Source organism: Mastigoproctus giganteus, chromosome 2 (genome assembly GCF_048544385.1).
Source record: "Mastigoproctus giganteus isolate SK-2022 chromosome 2, ASM4854438v1, whole genome shotgun sequence".
Lineage (NCBI taxonomy): Eukaryota > Metazoa > Arthropoda > Arachnida > Uropygi > Thelyphonidae > Mastigoproctus > Mastigoproctus giganteus.
This window is the reverse complement of record NC_143576.1, coordinates 206,509,054-206,527,528: the sequence shown is the minus strand read 5'-3', so window position 1 is coordinate 206,527,528 and position 18,475 is coordinate 206,509,054. Positions and strand designations below refer to the sequence as shown.

Sequence of the window (18,475 nt, the reverse complement as noted above, 5' to 3'; positions counted from 1 at the left end):
CTCTCAGTTAGTTTATTCCAAATCTTCAATATCCACAGCCTCAGTAGCGCAGTAGGCATCGCGTCAGTCTCATAATCTGAAGGTCGTGAGTTCAATCCTCACGTTGGGCAAAATTTGATTTTTCCCCCTTCATTATTCTGAATTAATGAAAACTTCCTTGCATTGATCTGTTTTTATTAAAAATTCTAACTGCGACAGTTTTAATAAATACTTTCTTGTTTCAATCAATATTAAGTGAATCAGACTATGGAACATCTAATCTCCCTAGCATAGGCAAATTTTATGTAAATTTTAATATAACTAAATTTTGGAGCATCGTTTGAAGCCGGGCTCATAATTCCAGTCGCTTTCCGAAATAGCCCTTCAGATTGTGCACAAAGGCAACCAATTAAAATTTTTATTTTGACTATTTCTGCTTGGCTCTCAGTTAGTTTATTTCAAATCATCAACATCCACAACCTCAATAGCGAAGTAGGCAGCGCGTCAGTCTCATAGTCTGAAGGTCATGAGTTCAATCCTTATCTGGGGCAGAATTTAGTTTTTTCCCCTTCATTATTCCTATCGTGTGCAAATTTTATGTAAATTTTAATATAACTAAATTTTGGAGCATTGTGTGAAGCCGGGCTCAGGATTCCAACCGCTTTCCGAAATGGCCCTCCAGTTTGTGCACAAAGGTAACCAATTTCTGCTTGGCTCTCAGTTAGTTTATTCCAAATCGTCAACATCCACAGCCTCAGTAGCGCAGTAGGCATCGCGTCAGTCTCATAATCTGAAAGTCGAGAGTTCAATCCTCACGTGGGGCAAAATTTGATTTTCCCCCCTTCATTATTCTGAATTAATGAAAACTTCCTTGCATTGATCTGTTTTTATTAAAAATTCTAACTGCGACAGTTTTAATAAATACTTTCTTGTTTCAATCAATATTAAGTGAATCAGAACTATGGAACATCTAATCTCCCTAGCATACGCAAATTTTATGTAAATTTTAATATAACTATATTTTGGAGCATCGTTTGAAGCCGGGCTCAGGATTCCAGCCGCTTTCCGAAATGGCCCTCCAGATTGTGCACAAAGGTAACCAATTAAAATTTTTATTTTGACTATTTCTGCTTGGCTCTCAGTTAGTTATTCCAAATCGTCAACAGCCACAGCCTCAGTAGCGCAGTAGGCAGCGCGTCAGTCTCATAATCTGAAGGTCGTGAGTTCAATCCTCACCTGGGGCAGAATTTGATTTTTTCCCCTTCATTATTCTGAATTAATGTAAACTTAATTGCGTTGATCTGTTTTTATTAAAAATTCTAACTGCGACAGTTTTAATAAATACTTTCTTGTTTCAGTCAATATTAAGTGAAATGAGGATTAGGCAACATTTAATCTTCCTATCGTGTGCAAATTTCTGCTTGGCTCTGAGTTAGCTTATTCCAAATCGGCAACATCCACAGCCTCAGTAGCGCAGTAGGCAGCGCGTCAGTCTCATAATCTGAAGGTCGTGAGTTCAATCCTCACCTGGGGCAGAATTTGATTTTTTTTCCCCTTCATTATTCTGAATTAATGTAAACTTCATTGCATTGATCTCTTTTAATTAAAAATTCTAACTGCGACAGTTTTAATAAATACTTTCTTGTTTCAGTCAATATTAAGTGAAATGAGGATTAGGCAACATTTAATCTTCCTATCGTGTGCAAATTTCTGCTTGGCTCTGAGTTAGTTTATTCCAAATCGTCAGCATCCACAGCCTCAGTAGCGCAGTAGGCAGCGCGTCAGTCTCATAATCTGAAAGTCGTGAGTTCAATCCTCACTTGTGGCAGAATTTGATTTTTTCCCCCTTCATTATTCTGAATTAATGAAAACTTCATTGCAGTGATCTGTTTTTATTAAAAATTCTAACTGCGGCAGTTTTAATAAATACTTTCTTGTTTCAATCAATATTAAGTGAATCAGAACTATGGAACATCTAATCTCCCTGGCATACGCAAATTTTATGTAAACTTTAATTTAACTAAATTTTGGAGCATCGTTTGAAGCCGGGTTCAGGATTCCAGCCGCTTTCGAAATGGCCCTCCAGATTGTCCACAAAGGTAACCAATTAAAATTTTTATTTAGACTATTTCTGGTTGGCTCTCAGTTAGTTTATTCCAAATCGTCAACAGCCTCAGTAGCGCAGTAGGCAGCTCGTCAGTCTCATAATCTGAAGGTCGTGAGTTCAATCCTCACCTGGGGCAGAATTTGATTTTTTCCCCCTTCATTATTCCTATTGTGTGCAAATTTTATGTAAAATTTAATATAACTAAATTGTGGAGCATCGGTTTTAAGCTGGGCTCAGGATTCCAGCTGCTTTCCGAAATGGCCCTTCAGATTGTACACAAAGGTAACCAATTAAAATTTTTATTTTGAATATTTCTGCTTGGCTCTCAGTTAGTTTATTTCAAATCGTCCACAGCCTCAGTAGCGCAGCAGGCAGCGCGTCAGTCTCATAATCTGAAGGTCGTGAGTTCAATCCTCACCTGGGGCAGAATTTGATTTTTTCCCCTTCATTATTCTGAATTAATGTAAACTTCATTGAGTTGATCTGTTTTTATTAAAAATTCTAACTGCGGCAGTTTTAATAAATACTTTCATGTTTCAGTCAATATTAAGTGAAATCAGGATTAGGCAACATTTAATCTTCCTATCGTGTGCAAATTTCTGCTTGGCTCTCAGTTAGTTTATTCCAAATCGTCAACATCCACAGCCTCAGTAGCGCAGTAGGCATCGCGTCAGTCTCATAATCTGAAGGTCGTGAGTTCAATCCTCACGTGGGGCAAAATTTGATTTTTCCCCTTTCATTATTCTGAATTAATGAAAACTTCCTTGCATTGATCTGTTTTTATTAAAAATTCTAACTGCGACAGTTTTAATAAATGCTTTCTTGTTTCAGTCAATATTAAGTGAAATCAGGATTAGGCAACATTTAATCTTCCTATCGTGTGCAAATTTCTGCTTGACTCTGAGTTAGTTTATTCCAAATCGTCAACATCCACAGCCTCAGTAGCGCAGTAGGGAGCGCGTCAGTCTCATCATCTGAAGGTCGTGAGTTCAATCCTCACCTGGGGCAGAATTTGATTTTTTTCCCCTTCATTATTCTGAATTAATGTAAACTTCATTGCATTCATCTGTTTTTATTAAAAATTCTAACTGCGACAGTTTTAATAAATACTTTCTTGTTTCAGTCAATATTAAGTGAAATCAGGATTAGGCAACATTTAATCTTCCTATCGTGTGCAAATTTTATGTAAATTTTAATATAACTAAATTGTGGAGCATCGTTTGAAGCCGGGCTCAGGATTCCAGCCGCTTTCCGAAATGGCCCTCCAGATTGTGCACAAAGGTAACCAATTAAAATTTTTATTTTGACTATTTCTGCTTGGCTCTCAGTTAGTTATTCCAAATCGTCAACAGCCACAGCCTCAGTAGCGCAGTAGGCAGCGCGTCAGTCTCATAATCTGAAGGTCGTGAGTTCAATCCTCACCTGGGGCAGAGTTTGATTTTTTCCCTTTCATTATTCTGAATTAATGTGAACTTCATTGCGTTGATCTGTTTTTATTAAAAATTCTAACTGCGACAGTTTTAATAAATACTTTCTTGTTTCAGTCAATATTAAGTGAAATCAGGATTAGGCAACATTTAATCTTCCTATCGTGTGCAAATTTCTGCTTGGCTCTGAGTTAGCTTATTCCAAATCTGCAACATCCACAGCCTCAGTAGCGCAGTAGGCAGCGTGTCAGTCTCATAATCTGAAGGTCGTGAGTTCAATCCTCACCTGGGGCAGAATTTGATTTTCTTTCCCCTTCATTATTCTGAATTAATGTAAACTTCATTGCATTGATCTCTTTTAATTAAAAATACTAACTGCGGCAGTTTTAATAAATACTTTCTTGTTTCAGTCAATATTAAGTGAAATCAGGATTAGGCAACATTTAATCTTCCTATCGTGTGCAAATTTCTGCTTGGCTCTCAGTTAGTTTATTCCAAATCGTCAGCCTCCACAGCCTCAGTAGCGCAGTAGGCAGCGCGTCAGTCTCATAATCTGAAGGTCGTGAGTTCAATCCTCACTTGTGGCAGAATTTGATTTTTTCCCCCTTCATTATTCTGAATTAATGAAAACTTCATTGCAATGATCTGTTTTTATTAAAAATTCTGACTGCGACAGTTTTAATAAATACTTTCTTGTTTCAATCAATATTAAGTGAATCAGTACTATGGAACATCTAATCTCCCTGGCATACGCAAATTTTATGTAAATTTTAATATAACTAAATTTTGGAGCATCGTTTGAAGCCGGGTTCAGGATTCCAGCCGCTTTCGAAATGGCCCTCCAGATTGTCCACAAAGGTAACCAATTAAAATTTTTATTTAGACTATTTCTGGTTGGCTCTCAGTTAGTTTATTCCAAATCGTCAACAGCCTCAGTAGCGCAGTAGGCAGCTCGTCAGTCTCATAATCTGAAGGTCGTGAGTTCAATCCTCACCTGGGGCACAATTTGATTTTTTCCCCCTTCATTATTCCTATTGTGTGCAAATTTTATGTAAATTTTAATATAACTAAATTTTGGAGCATCGTTTGAAGCCGGGCTCGGGATTCCAGTCGCTTTCCGAAATGGACTTTCAGATTGTACACAAAGGCAACCAATTAAAATTTTTATTTTGAATATTTCTGCTTGGATCTCAGTTAGTTCATTCCAAATCATGAACAGCCACAGTAGCGCAGTAGGCAGCGCGTCAGTCTCATAATCTGAAGGTCGTGAGTTCAATCCTCACCTGGGGCAGAATTTGATTTTTTCCCCTTCATTATTCTGAATTAATGTAAACTTCATTGCGTTGATCTGTTTTTGTTAAAAATTCTAGCTGCGGCAGTTTTAATAAATACTTTCATGTTTCAGTCAATATTAAGTGAAATCAGGATTAGGCAACATTTAATCTTCCTATCGTGTGCAAATTTCTGCTTGGCTCTTAGTTAGTTTATTCCAAATCGTCAATATCCACAGCCTCAGTAGCGCAGTAGGCATCGCGTCAGTCTCATAATCTGAAGGTCGTGAGTTCAATCCTCACGTGGGGCAAAATTTGATTTTTCCCCCTTCATTATTCTGAATTAATGAAAACTTCCTTGCATTGATCTGTTTTTATTAAAAATTCTAACTGCGACAGTTTTAATAAATACTTTCTTGTTTCAATCAATATTAAGTGAATCAGAACTATGGAACATCTAATCTCCCTAGCATACGCAAATTTTATGTAAATTTTAATATAACTAAATTTTGGAGCATCGTTTGAAGCCGGGCTCATAATTCCAGTCGCTTTCCGAAATAGCCCTTCAGATTGTGCACAAAGGCAACCAATTAAAATTTTTATTTTGACTATTTCTGCTTGGCTCTCAGTTAGTTTATTTCAAATCATCAACATCCACAACCTCAATAGCGAAGTAGGCAGCGCGTCAGTCTCATAGTCTGAAGGTCATGAGTTCAATCCTTATCTGGGGAAGAATTTAGTTTTTTCCCCTTCATTATTCCTATCGTGTGCAAATTTTATGTAAATTTTAATATAACTAAATTTTGGAGCATCGTGTGAAGCCGGGTTCAGGATTCCAACCGCTTTCCGAAATGGCCCTCCAGTTTGTGCACAAAGGTAACCAATTTCTGCTTGGCTCTCAGTTAGTTTATTCCAAATCGTCAACATCCACAGCCTCAGTAGCGCAGTAGGCATCGCGTCAGTCTCATAATCTGAAAGTCGAGAGTTCAATCCTCACGTGGGGCAAAATTTGATTTTTCCCCCTTCATTATTCTGAATTAATGAAAACTTCCTTGCATTGATCTGTTTTTATTAAAAATTCTAACTGCGACAGTTTTAATAAATACTTTCTTGTTTCAATCAATATTAAGTGAATCAGAACTATGGAACATCTAATCTCCCTAGCATACGCAAATTTTATGTAAATTTTAATATAACTATATTTTGGAGCATCGTTTGAAGCCGGGCTCAGGATTCCAGCCGCTTTCCGAAATGGCCCTCCAGATTGTGCACAAAGGTAACCAATTAAAATTTTTATTTTGACTATTTCTGCTTGGCTCTCAGTTAGTTATTCCAAATCGTCAACAGCCACAGCCTCAGTAGCGCAGTAGGCAGCGCGTCAGTCTCATAATCTGAAGGTCGTGAGTTCAATCCTCACCTGGGGCAGAATTTGATTTTTTCCCCTTCATTATTCTGAATTAATGTAAACTTAATTGCGTTGATCTGTTTTTATTAAAAATTCTAACTGCGACCGTTTTAATAAATACTTTCTTGTTTCAGTCAATATTAAGTGAAATGAGGATTAGGCAACATTTAATCTTCCTATCGTGTGCAAATTTCTGCTTGGCTCTGAGTTAGCTTATTCCAAATCGGCAACATCCACAGCCTCAGTAGCGCAGTAGGCAGCGCGTCAGTCTCATAATCTGAAGGTCGTGAGTTCAATCCTCACCTGGGGCAGAATTTGATTTTTTTTCCCCTTCATTATTCTGAATTAATGTAAACTTCATTGCATTGATCTCTTTTAATTAAAAATTCTAACTGCGACAGTTTTAATAAATACTTTCTTGTTTCAGTCAATATTAAGTGAAATGAGGATTAGGCAACATTTAATCTTCCTATCGTGTGCAAATTTCTGCTTGGCTCTGAGTTAGTTTATTCCAAATCGTCAGCATCCACAGCCTCAGTAGCGCAGTAGGCAGCGCGTCAGTCTCATAATCTGAAAGTCGTGAGTTCAATCCTCACTTGTGGCAGAATTTGATTTTTTCCCCCTTCATTATTCTGAATTAATGAAAACTTCATTGCAATGATCTGTTTTTATTAAAAATTCTAACTGCGACAGTTTTAATAAATACTTTCTTGTTTCAATCAATATTAAGTGAATCAGAACTATGGAACATCTAATCTCCCTGGCATACGCAAATTTTATGTAAACTTTAATTTAACTAAATTTTGGAGCATCGTTTGAAGCCGGGTTCAGGATTCCAGCCGCTTTCGAAATGGCCCTCCAGATTGTCCACAAAGGTAACCAATTAAAATTTTTATTTAGACTATTTCTGGTTGGCTCTCAGTTAGTTTATTCCAAATCGTCAACAGCCTCAGTAGCGCAGTAGGCAGCGCGTCAGTCTTATAATCTGAAGGTCGTGAGTTCAATCCTCACCTGGGGCAGAATTTGATTTTTTCCCCCTTCATTATTCCTATTGTGTGCAAATTTTATATAAATTTTAATATAACTAAATTTTGGAGCATCGTTTGAAGCCGGGTTCAGGATTCCAGCCGCTTTCGAAATGGCCCTCCAGATTGTCCACAAAGGTAACCAATTAAAATTTTTATTTAGACTATTTCTGGTTGGCTCTCAGTTAGTTTATTCCAAATCGTCAACAGCCTCAGTAGCGCAGTAGGCAGCTCGTCAGTCTCATAATCTGAAGGTCGTGAGTTCAATCCTCACCTGGGGCAGAATTTGATTTTTTCCCCCTTCATTATTCCTATTGTGTGCAAATTTTATGTAAAATTTAATATAACTAAATTGTGGAGTATCGGTTTTAAGCTGGGCTCAGGATTCCAGCTGCTTTCCGAAATGGCCCTTCAGATTGTACACAAAGGTAACCAATTAAAATTTTTATTTTGAATATTTCTGCTTGGCTCTCAGTTAGTTTATTTCAAATCGTCCACAGCCTCAGTAGGCAGCGCGTCAGTCTCATAATCTGAAGGTCGTGAGTTCAATCCTCACCTGGGGCAGAATTTGATTTTTTCCCCTTCATTATTCTGAATTAATGTAAACTTCATTGAGTTGATCTGTTTTTATTAAAAATTCTAACTGCGGCAGTTTTAATAAATACTTTCATGTTTCAGTCAATATTAAGTGAAATCAGGATTAGGCAACATTTAATCTTCCTATCTTGTGCAAATTTCTTCTTGGCTCTCAGTTAGTTTATTCCAAATCGACAACATCCACAGCCTCAGTAGCGCAGTAGGCATCGCGTCAGTCTCATAATCTGAAGGTCGTGAGTTCAATCCTCACGTGGGGCAAAATTTGATTTTTCCCCTTTCATTATTCTGAATTAATGAAAACTTCCTTGCATTGATCTGTTTTTATTAAAAATTCTAACTGCGACAGTTTTAATAAATGCTTTCTTGTTTCAGTCAATATTAAGTGAAATCAGGATTAGGCAACATTTAATCTTCCTATCGTGTGCAAATTTCTGCTTGACTCTGAGTTAGTTTATTCCAAATCGTCAACATCCACAGCCTCAGTAGCGCAGTAGGGAGCGCGTCAGTCTCATCATCTGAAGGTCGTGAGTTCAATCCTCACCTGGGGCAGAATTTGATTTTTTTTCCCCTTCATTATTCTGAATTAATGTAAACTTCATTGCATTCATCTGTTTTTATTAAAAATTCTAACTGCGACAGTTTTAATAAATACTTTCTTGTTTCAGTCAATTTTAAGTGAAATCAGGATTAGGCAACATTTAATCTTCCTATCGTGTGCAAATTTTATGTAAATTTTAATATAACTAAATTTTGGAGCATCGTTTGAAGCCTGGCTCGGGATTCCAGTCGCTTTCCGAAATGGACTTTCAGATTGTACACAAAGGCAACCAATTAAAATTTTTATTTTGAATATTTCTGCTTGGATCTCAGTTAGTTCATTCCAAATCATGAACAGCCACAGTAGCGCAGTAGGCAGCGCGTCAGTCTCATAATCTGAAGGTCGTGAGTTCAATCCTCACCTGGGGCAGAATTTGATTTTTTCCCCCTTCATTATTCCTATTGTGTGCAAATTTTATGTAAAATTCAATATAACTAAATTGTGGAGTATCGGTTTTAAGCTGGGCTCAGGATTCCAGCTGCTTTCCGAAATGGCCCTTCAGATTGTACACAAAGGTAACCAATTAAAAATTTTATTTTGAATATTTCTGCTTGGCTCTCAGTTAGTTTATTTCAAATCGTCCACAGCCTCAGTAGCGCAGCAGGCAGCGCGTCAGTCTCATAATCTGAAGGTCGTGAGTTCAATCCTCACCTGGGGCAGAATTTGATTTTTTCCCCTTCATTATTCTGAATTAATGTAAACTTCATTGAGTTGATCTGTTTTTATTAAAAATTCTAACTGCGGCAGTTTTAATAAATACTTTCATGTTTCAGTCAATATTAAGTGAAATCAGGATTAGGCAACATTTAATCTTCCTATCTTGTGCAAATTTCTTCTTGGCTCTCAGTTAGTTTATTCCAAATCGACAACATCCACAGCCTCAGTAGCGCAGTAGGCATCGCGTCAGTCTCATAATCTGAAGGTCGTGAGTTCAATCCTCACGTGGGGCAAAATTTGATTTTTCCCCTTTCATTATTCTGAATTAATGAAAACTTCCTTGCATTGATCTGTTTTTATTAAAAATTCTAACTGCGACAGTTTTAATAAATGCTTTCTTGTTTCAGTCAATATTAAGTGAAATCAGGATTAGGCAACATTTAATCTTCCTATCGTGTGCAAATTTCTGCTTGACTCTGAGTTAGTTTATTCCAAATCGTCAACATCCACAGCCTCAGTAGCGCAGTAGGGAGCGCGTCAGTCTCATCATCTGAAGGTCGTGAGTTCAATCCTCACCTGGGGCAGAATTTGATTTTTTTTCCCCTTCATTATTCTGAATTAATGTAAACTTCATTGCATTCATCTGTTTTTATTAAAAATTCTAACTGCGACAGTTTTAATAAATACTTTCTTGTTTCAGTCAATTTTAAGTGAAATCAGGATTAGGCAACATTTAATCTTCCTATCGTGTGCAAATTTTATGTAAATTTTAATATAACTAAATTTTGGAGCATCGTTTGAAGCCTGGCTCGGGATTCCAGTCGCTTTCCGAAATGGACTTTCAGATTGTACACAAAGGCAACCAATTAAAATTTTTATTTTGAATATTTCTGCTTGGCTCTCAGTTAGTTTATTTCAAATCGTCCACAGCCTCAGTAGGCAGCGCGTCAGTCTCATAATCTGAAGGTCGTGAGTTCAATCCTCACCTGGGGCAGAATTTGATTTTTTCCCCTTCATTATTCTGAATTAATGTAAACTTCATTGCGTTGATCTGTTTTTATTAAAAATTCTAGCTGCGGCAGTTTTAATAAATACTTTCATGTTTCAGTCAATATTAAGTGAAATCAGGATTAGGCAACATTTAATCTTCCTATCGTGTGCAAATTTCTGCTTGGCTCTCAGTTAGTTTATTCCAAATCGTCGATATCCACAGCCTCAGTAGCGCAGTAGGCATCACGTCAGTCTCATAATCTGAAGGTCGTGAGTTCAATCCTCACGTGGGGCAAAATTTGATTTTTCCCCCTTCATTATTCTGAATTAATGAATACTTCCTTGCATTGATCTGTTTTTATTAAAAATTCTAACTGCGACAGTTTTAATAAATACTTTCTTGTTTCAATCAATATTAAGTGAATCAGAACTATGGAATATCTAATCTCCCTAGCATACGCAAATTTTATGTAAATTTTAATATAACTAAATTTTGGAGCATCGTTTGAAGCTGGGCTCATAATTCCAGTCGCTTTCCGAAATAGCCCTTCAGATTGTGCACAAAGGCAACCAATTAAAATTTTTATTTTGACTATTTCTGCTTGGCTCTCAGTTAGTTTATTTCAAATCATCAACATCCACAACCTCAATAGCGAAGTAGGCAGCGCGTCAGTCTCATAGTCTGAAGGTCATGAGTTCAATCCTTATCTGGGGCAGAATTTAGTTTTTTCCCCTTCATTATTCCTATCGTGTGCAAATTTTATGTAAATTTTAATATAACTAAATTTTGGAGCATCGTGTGAAGCCGGGCTCAGGATTCCAACCGCTTTCCGAAATGGCCCTCCAGTTTGTGCACAAAGGTAACCAATTTCTGCTTGGCTCTCAGTTAGTTTATTCCAAATCGTCAACATCCACAGCCTCAGTAGCGCAGTAGGCATCGCGTCAGTCTCATAATCTGAAAGTCGAGAGTTCAATCCTCACGTGGGGCGAAATTTGATTTTTCCCCCTTCATTATTCTGAATTAATGAAAACTTCCTTGCATTGATCTGTTTTTATTAAAAATTCTAACTGCGACAGTTTTAATAAATACTTTCTTGTTTCAATCAATATTAAGTGAATCAGAACTATGGAACATCTAATCTCCCTAGCATACGCAAATTTTATGTAAATTTTAATATAACTATATTTTGGAGCATCGTTTGAAGCCGGGCTCAGGATTCCAGCCGCTTTCCGAAATGGCCCTCCAGATTGTGCACAAAGGTAACCAATTAAAATTTTTATTTTGACTATTTCTGCTTGGCTCTCAGTTAGTTATTCCAAATCGTCAACAGCCACAGCCTCAGTAGCGCAGTAGGCAGCGCGTCAGTCTCATAATCTGAAGGTCGTGAGTTCAATCCTCACCTGGGGCAGAATTTGATTTTTTCCCCTTCATTATTCTGAATTAATGTAAACTTAATTGCGTTGATCTGTTTTTATTAAAAATTCTAACTGCGACAGTTTTAATAAATACTTTCTTGTTTCAGTCAATATTAAGTGAAATGAGGATTAGGCAACATTTAATCTTCCTATCGTGTGCAAATTTCTGCTTGGCTCTGAGTTAGCTTATTTCAAATCGGCAACATCCACAGCCTCAGTAGCGCAGTAGGCAGCGCGTCAGTCTCATAATCTGAAGGTCGTGAGTTCAATCCTCACCTGGGGCAGAATTTGATTTTTTTTCCCCTTCATTATTCTGAATTAATGTAAACTTCATTGCATTGATCTCTTTTAATTAAAAATTCTAACTGCGACAGTTTTAATAAATACTTTCTTGTTTCAGTCAATATTAAGTGAAATGAGGATTAGGCAACATTTAATCTTCCTATCGTGTGCAAATTTCTGCTTGGCTCTCAGTTAGTTTATTCCAAATCGTCAGCATCCACAGCCTCAGTAGCGCAGTAGGCAGCGCGTCAGTCTCATAATCTGAAAGTCGTGAGTTCAATCCTCACTTGTGGCAGAATTTGATTTTTTCCCCCTTCATTATTCTGAATTAATGAAAACTTCATTGCAATGATCTGTTTTTATTAAAAATTCTAACTGCGACAGTTTTAATAAATACTTTCTTGTTTCAATCAATATTAAGTGAATCAGAACTATGGAACATCTAATCTCCCTGGCATACGCAAATTTTATGTAAACTTTAATTTAACTAAATTTTGGAGCATCGTTTGAAGCCGGGTTCAGGATTCCAGCCGCTTTCGAAATGGCCCTCCAGATTGTCCACAAAGGTAACCAATTAAAATTTTTATTTAGACTATTTCTGGTTGGCTCTCAGTTAGTTTATTCCAAATCGTCAACAGCCTCAGTAGCGCAGTAGGCAGCTCGTCAGTCTCATAATCTGAAGGTCGTGAGTTCAATCCTCACCTGGGGCAGAATTTGATTTTTTCCCCCTTCATTATTCCTATTGTGTGCAAATTTTATGTAAAATTCAATATAACTAAATTGTGGAGTATCGGTTTTAAGCTGGGCTCAGGATTCCAGCTGCTTTCCGAAATGGCCCTTCAGATTGTACACAAAGGTAACCAATTAAAAATTTTATTTTGAATATTTCTGCTTGGCTCTCAGTTAGTTTATTTCAAATCGTCCACAGCCTCAGTAGGCAGCGCGTCAGTCTCATAATCTGAAGGTCGTGAGTTCAATCCTCACCTGGGGCAGAATTTGATTTTTTCCCCTTCATTATTCTGAATTAATGTAAACTTCATTGAGTTGATCTGTTTTTATTAAAAATTCTAACTGCGGCAGTTTTAATAAATACTTTCATGTTTCAGTCAATATTAAGTGAAATCAGGATTAGGCAACATTTAATCTTCCTATCGTGTGCAAATTTCTGCTTGGCTCTCAGTTAGTTTATTCCAAATCGTCAACATCCACAGCCTCAGTAGCGCAGTAGGCATCGCGTCAGTCTCATAATCTGAAGGTCGTGAGTTCAATCCTCACGTGGGGCAAAATTTGATTTTCCCCCTTTCATTATTCTGAATTAATGAAAACTTCCTTGCATTGATCTGTTTTTATTAAAAATTCTAACTGCGACAGTTTTAATAAATACTTCCTTGTTTCAATCAATATTATGTGAATCAGAACTATGGAACATCTAATCTCCCTAGCATACGCAAATGTTATGTAAATTTTAATATAACTATATTTTGGAGCATCGTTTGAAGCCGGGCTCAGGATTCCAGTCGCTTTCCGAAATAGCCCTTCAGATTGTGCACAAAGGTAACCAATTAAAATTTTTATTTTGTCTATTTCTGCTTGGCTCTCAGTTAGTTTATTTCAAATCATCAACATCCACAACCTCACCTGCGAAGTAGGCTGTTGTTGTTGTTTGGTTTTTAGGAGCATTAGCAACTAAGGCCATATTGCTCCAGGATATGCGGTGGTCATTCCTTAACCTTTCCGCATCCTCCGTATTTGGTGGTGACGGGCTCGAACCCCGGTCTAATCAAGAAGCGTGTGCTACGCACTGCTGCTCCTTCCCACCTGGCTACGGAGGCGCGCGAAGTAGGCAGCGCGTCAGTCTCATAGTCTGAAGGTCGTGAGTTCAATCCTTACCTGGGGCAGAATTTAGTTTTTTCCCCCTCATTATTCCTATCGTGTGCAAATTTTATGTAAATTTTAATATAACTAAATTTTGGAGCATCCTTTGAAGCCGGGCTCAGGATTCCAACCGCTTTCCGAAATGGACCTCCAGTTTGTGCACAAAGGTAACCAATTAACCAATTTCTGCTTGGCTCTCAGTGAGTTTATTCCAAATCGTCAACAGCCACCGCCTCAGTAGCGCAGTAGGCAGCGCGTCAGTCTCATAATCTCTGAAGGTCGTGAGTTCAATCCTCACCTGGGGCAAAATTTGTGCCCTCCAGTTTGTGCACAAAGGTAACCAATTAACCAATTTCTGCTTGGCTCTCAGTTAGTTTATTCCAAATCATCAACAGCCACCGCCTCAGTAACGCAGTAGGCAGCGCATCAGTCTCATAATCTCTGAAGGTCGTGAGTTCAATCCTCATCTGGGGCAAAATTTGATTTTTTTTTTCCCCTTCATTATTCTGAATTAATGTAAACTTCATTGCGTTGATCTGTTTTTATTAAAAATTCTAACTGCAACAGTTTTAATAAATACTTTCTTGTATCAGTCAATATTAAGTGAAATCAGGATTAGGCAACATTTAATCTTCCTATCGTGTGCAAATTTTATGTAGATTTTAATATAACTAAATTTTGGAGCATCGTTTGAAGCCGGGCTCAGGATTCCAGCCGCTTTCCGAAATGGCCCTCCAGTTTGTGCACAAAGGTAACCAATTAAAATTTTTATTTTGACTATTTCTGCTTGGCTCTCAGTTAGTTTATTCGAAATCGTCAACAGCCTCAGTAGCGCAGTAGGCAGCGCGTCAGTCTCATAACTGAAGGTCGTGAGTTCAATCCTCACCTGGGGCAAAATTTGATTTTTTTTTTTCCCCTTCATTATTCTGAATTAATGTAAACTTCATTGCGTTGATCTGTTTTTATTAAAAATTCTAACTGCGACAGTTTTAATAAATACTTTCTTGTTTCAGTCAATATTAAGTAAAATCAGGATTAGGCAACATTTAATCTTCCTATCATGTGCAAATTTTATGTAAATTTTAATATAACTAAAATTTGGAGCATCGTTTGAAGCCGGGCTCAGGATTCCAGCAGCTTTCCGAAATGGCCCTTCAGATTGTGCACAAAGGTAACCAATTAAAATTTTTATTTTGTCTATTTCTGCTTGGCTCTCAGTTAGTTTATTCGAAATCGTCAACATCCACAGCCTCAGTAGCACAGTAGGCAGCGCGTCAGTCTCATAATCTGAAGGTCGTAAGTTCAATCCTCACCTGGGGCAGAATTTGATTTTTTCTACCTTCATTATTCTGAATTAATGAACACTTCATTGCATTGATCTGTTTTTATTAAAAATTCTAACTGCGACAGTTTTAATAAATACTTTCTTGTTTCAGTCAATATTAAGTGAAATCAGGATTAGGCAACATTCAATCTTCCTATCGAGTGCAAATTTTATGTAAATTTTAATTTAACTAAATTTTGGAGTATCGGTTTTAAGCTGGGCTCAGGATTCCAGCTGCTTTTCGAAATGGCCCTTCAGATTGTGCACAAAGGTAAACAATTAAAATTTTTATTTTGACTATTTCTGCTTGGCTCTCAGTTAGTTTATTTCAAATCGTCAACATCCACAGCCTCAGTATCGTAGTAGGCAGCGCGTCAGTCTTATAATCTGAAGGCCGTGAGTTTAATCTTCACCGTCGAGCAGAATTTGAGTTTTTTCCCCCTTCATTATTCTGAATTAATGCAAACTTAATTGCATTGATCTGGTTTTATTAAAAATCCTAACTGTGGAGGTTTAATAAATTATATGTTGTTTCAATCAATATTAACTGAAACCAGGACTAGGCAATGTTTGATAACCCTAGCGTTCCCAAATTTTACGTAAATTGTAATATAACTAAAATTTGGAGTACCTGTTGAAGCCGGTGCTCAGAATTGTAGCTCGTTTGTAAAATGGGCCCTGAAGATTATCGACTTTGGTTATCAGGGGCTAACACCTAGTGAGTATTGTCTTTACATACCCAGGATCCTGAGTTGGATATCATCATTCTTCTCTTTCTTGGTGCATCTCTTCTACTTCCGACACCTTTTCTTTCTGTCTCTCTCTTTCTCTCGTAGTAACTCAGTAATTATTATTATTATTTTTTAAATATTTTTGGCCGGTGCTTCCGAAGCCTTAGGCTTCCTTGGACTATATATTTTTTATTATTATTATTATTTTAGGGTTACCCGTAATTGTGTCTGTAAATTGCGTATGTTCTATGGTTGATTTGCCTGTTTTGCTGGACGAAAAAACCCCAGTTACTGGGGAGAAAAACCTTGCTATCTACGCCTGAGCCAACTAACTCAGCCACGGAGTGAAAAAAGCCCATTAAAGTTCCTCGCGTCATCGACGGGATTCGAACCCAGGCCTTTTCCACCGGGTGTGGGGAGGACGGTGACGATACCACTGTGCTACCGCGCAGACTGCTTGCAGCATATGGCTAATAATAATAATAATAAGGAAGGATTCATGCTCCTCATCTAAGAACAGGTATTCAACACCAGAAATTATAGAAAATACATCGCCAAGGAGCCCGGAATGTCCGATGTCACAGGTCGACGATGCCACCTGGACTTAGAAACGATCCAGCACATCATGGCGGGATGCACAGTGATCACCCTGACTTAGTACACTCGTAGGCACGACCAGGTGGCCAGGACAATACATCAAAAACTAGCAAGGAAATACCAGATTATCAAAGAAAGTGTACCGTATTACAAGTGCGAACCCCAAGCAGTTCTAGAGACCCCAACCCACAAGCTGTACTGGGACCGCACTATTAATAACGGGTAAGATAATTCCGCATAATAGGAAATTACTATTGTCGGGAGGAAGCAAAAGGCTACATATCTGACTGACAAAGTGGTACCCAACACTGGCAACTTAAAGAAAACCCACGAGGAAAAAATTCAGCAAGTACACGAAAGTACACCAAGATAGGAAATCGAAGAGATGTGGCATATGCAAGGAGTAACAACCATCCCGATCATCGTGTCAACCACCAATATGGTGCCAAAGACTACATTATTATTATTATTATTATTACTAGCCATATAGTGCAAGGAAGTCTGAGGCTTATGCTGCACCAGCTAAAAAAAAATTTCCGAGTTACGCTGAGAGAGAGAGAGAGAGAGAGAGAGAGAGAGAGAGAGAGAGAGAGAGAGAGAGAGAGAGAGAGAGAGAGAGAGAGAGAAGGGAATCACCAAGAAAGAGAAGAATGATGATATCCAGCTCAGGACCCCGGGTGTGCCAAGCCCATACTCACCAGATGTGAACCCCTGGGGTTATTCAAACTGTAAACCAGAAACAACTTCATAGGATGTTTCTGGTTTACTGCATATGCAACTTTTGTGAACTCATCGCTATCCTTCGTGAGCCACTGGTCTAGCACTGCATTCCCGAAGAGAGGTCCCAAGACTGATCCCTGAGGGCATCCTATTGAAACGGTAGTCGTGTATGATAAATGCTTTGCACATACTCTAATTTGTCGGTCCTTAAAATAAGATTTAAGAACTTTGAACAAGTAGTCATCACACTTTGCCATTTGCAGTGACCTGAGAGCACACTCTCCCACCAGAGGGAATCGAAAGCGCCCTCAAAATCAATAAAAATAGCAAGAACATATTTGCTGTTTGCCTCCTGAATGTAAGTCAGCAAGGTTGAGATTGCATCCTCAGTGGATCGTCCTTTTTTGAATCCGAACTGACAATCAGAGGAGAGTTTATGTTCTGTAAATAATTTTAAAATCCTTGGGGCAATCATCCTTTCAAATAATTTGTCAAGATTGGCTAATAAAGAGATTGACCTATATGCTCTGGGGTTTGTTTTTGGCTTTCCCGGTTTATGCAAGATTTTTAGGAGCGCAAGCTTCCATTCAAGAGGGAAAAGACCCTCTAGCAAGCATTTATTAAATAAGTTTAATAAAGTCTCAGTGAAGAATTCATAAAATTTTTGAATTACTTGATTCTCAATGAGGTCAATGCCAGGACATTTTTTATGGTTCAATTTAGCTAATGCAGCTCCTAGCATGTTAAAAATGGCAATTTCAGTTGTCCCCTTATATTTCCGATTAATGCGTCTAATTTTCGCTAGGTCAGGGCTGTCCATATACGGCAAGTCTTCTGGAAAGAGGCTACTCACTATCGCTTCAACTGTAGCTTCTCAGTTCGAAGTTTCTTGATTTGATTCTCTCTAATTATCGTATTGTAAATTTCACCACACAAAAATTTATTTCTTGAAAGCTTATAGATTATACTCCAAGGTCATCATTTCCTGTTTCCTTCACCAGACGTTGCCAACAGTTTTTCCTGCTATCAGCAATTGCTTTATGGTACCTCTTCCTCAAGTCTCTGTAATCATTTTTCAAAGCTTGAGTGTCTGCGTCCGATAAATGCCTATTCCTTTGTCAGACTAACCAACCAGATAAAGTACCTAGGGATAATTATAGATAGCAATCTCTCATTTAAATCCCATCTAAATTACCTCAGTAAGAAAATACGCAAATATACAGGACTCATACTAAGAATAACGCGAAAAGACTGGGGACTAAACAAGAGGACCCTCTCCTTATATTATAAAGCCTTATTTATACCAGCAATTATCTACGGCTCACCTGTATGGATGACGAAGACCAACACAGCAACAAATAGGAAAATATTAGAAACAATACAAAGGAACATACTAGTAACCATCACTAGGGCAAGCAATACAACTAGTACGGCAGCGCTTCAGGTCATTGCTGGTGCACTGCCCCTTGACTTA

The 18,475-nt window shown here is 37.9% G+C and overlaps 1 protein-coding gene and 28 non-coding genes across 29 annotated transcripts in view; all 29 read left to right on the top strand.

Moving 5' to 3' along the window:
- Positions 1 to 18,475, top strand: part of LOC150089966 (tyrosine aminotransferase-like) — a 142,788-nt gene that overhangs the window by 77,743 nt on the left and 46,570 nt on the right. The gene's annotated exons all lie outside the window — the stretch shown is intronic.
- TRNAM-CAU (transfer RNA methionine (anticodon CAU)) lies at positions 1,151 to 1,223 on the top strand. Its single transcript has one exon. It is a non-coding gene; the product is annotated as a tRNA-Met (tRNA).
- On the top strand, positions 1,442 to 1,514 carry TRNAM-CAU (transfer RNA methionine (anticodon CAU)). The gene has a single exon. It is a non-coding gene; the product is annotated as a tRNA-Met (tRNA).
- Positions 2,150 to 2,222, top strand: TRNAM-CAU (transfer RNA methionine (anticodon CAU)). The gene has a single exon. It is a non-coding gene; the product is annotated as a tRNA-Met (tRNA).
- Positions 2,440 to 2,512, top strand: TRNAM-CAU (transfer RNA methionine (anticodon CAU)). Its single transcript has one exon. It is a non-coding gene; the product is annotated as a tRNA-Met (tRNA).
- Positions 2,731 to 2,803, top strand: TRNAM-CAU (transfer RNA methionine (anticodon CAU)). The gene has a single exon. It is a non-coding gene; the product is annotated as a tRNA-Met (tRNA).
- On the top strand, positions 3,022 to 3,094 carry TRNAM-CAU (transfer RNA methionine (anticodon CAU)). Its single transcript has one exon. It is a non-coding gene; the product is annotated as a tRNA-Met (tRNA).
- On the top strand, positions 3,444 to 3,516 carry TRNAM-CAU (transfer RNA methionine (anticodon CAU)). The gene has a single exon. It is a non-coding gene; the product is annotated as a tRNA-Met (tRNA).
- TRNAM-CAU (transfer RNA methionine (anticodon CAU)) lies at positions 3,735 to 3,807 on the top strand. Its single transcript has one exon. It is a non-coding gene; the product is annotated as a tRNA-Met (tRNA).
- TRNAM-CAU (transfer RNA methionine (anticodon CAU)) lies at positions 4,028 to 4,100 on the top strand. Its single transcript has one exon. It is a non-coding gene; the product is annotated as a tRNA-Met (tRNA).
- On the top strand, positions 4,443 to 4,515 carry TRNAM-CAU (transfer RNA methionine (anticodon CAU)). Its single transcript has one exon. It is a non-coding gene; the product is annotated as a tRNA-Met (tRNA).
- Positions 4,732 to 4,804, top strand: TRNAM-CAU (transfer RNA methionine (anticodon CAU)). Its single transcript has one exon. It is a non-coding gene; the product is annotated as a tRNA-Met (tRNA).
- On the top strand, positions 5,023 to 5,095 carry TRNAM-CAU (transfer RNA methionine (anticodon CAU)). Its single transcript has one exon. It is a non-coding gene; the product is annotated as a tRNA-Met (tRNA).
- On the top strand, positions 6,137 to 6,209 carry TRNAM-CAU (transfer RNA methionine (anticodon CAU)). The gene has a single exon. It is a non-coding gene; the product is annotated as a tRNA-Met (tRNA).
- TRNAM-CAU (transfer RNA methionine (anticodon CAU)) lies at positions 6,428 to 6,500 on the top strand. The gene has a single exon. It is a non-coding gene; the product is annotated as a tRNA-Met (tRNA).
- TRNAI-UAU (transfer RNA isoleucine (anticodon UAU)) lies at positions 7,136 to 7,208 on the top strand. Its single transcript has one exon. It is a non-coding gene; the product is annotated as a tRNA-Ile (tRNA).
- Positions 7,424 to 7,496, top strand: TRNAM-CAU (transfer RNA methionine (anticodon CAU)). Its single transcript has one exon. It is a non-coding gene; the product is annotated as a tRNA-Met (tRNA).
- TRNAM-CAU (transfer RNA methionine (anticodon CAU)) lies at positions 7,997 to 8,069 on the top strand. Its single transcript has one exon. It is a non-coding gene; the product is annotated as a tRNA-Met (tRNA).
- TRNAM-CAU (transfer RNA methionine (anticodon CAU)) lies at positions 8,288 to 8,360 on the top strand. The gene has a single exon. It is a non-coding gene; the product is annotated as a tRNA-Met (tRNA).
- Positions 8,706 to 8,778, top strand: TRNAM-CAU (transfer RNA methionine (anticodon CAU)). Its single transcript has one exon. It is a non-coding gene; the product is annotated as a tRNA-Met (tRNA).
- TRNAM-CAU (transfer RNA methionine (anticodon CAU)) lies at positions 8,996 to 9,068 on the top strand. Its single transcript has one exon. It is a non-coding gene; the product is annotated as a tRNA-Met (tRNA).
- TRNAM-CAU (transfer RNA methionine (anticodon CAU)) lies at positions 9,287 to 9,359 on the top strand. The gene has a single exon. It is a non-coding gene; the product is annotated as a tRNA-Met (tRNA).
- TRNAM-CAU (transfer RNA methionine (anticodon CAU)) lies at positions 9,578 to 9,650 on the top strand. The gene has a single exon. It is a non-coding gene; the product is annotated as a tRNA-Met (tRNA).
- On the top strand, positions 11,393 to 11,465 carry TRNAM-CAU (transfer RNA methionine (anticodon CAU)). Its single transcript has one exon. It is a non-coding gene; the product is annotated as a tRNA-Met (tRNA).
- On the top strand, positions 11,684 to 11,756 carry TRNAM-CAU (transfer RNA methionine (anticodon CAU)). Its single transcript has one exon. It is a non-coding gene; the product is annotated as a tRNA-Met (tRNA).
- On the top strand, positions 12,392 to 12,464 carry TRNAM-CAU (transfer RNA methionine (anticodon CAU)). The gene has a single exon. It is a non-coding gene; the product is annotated as a tRNA-Met (tRNA).
- TRNAM-CAU (transfer RNA methionine (anticodon CAU)) lies at positions 12,965 to 13,037 on the top strand. The gene has a single exon. It is a non-coding gene; the product is annotated as a tRNA-Met (tRNA).
- Positions 13,861 to 13,935, top strand: TRNAM-CAU (transfer RNA methionine (anticodon CAU)). Its single transcript has one exon. It is a non-coding gene; the product is annotated as a tRNA-Met (tRNA).
- TRNAM-CAU (transfer RNA methionine (anticodon CAU)) lies at positions 14,878 to 14,950 on the top strand. Its single transcript has one exon. It is a non-coding gene; the product is annotated as a tRNA-Met (tRNA).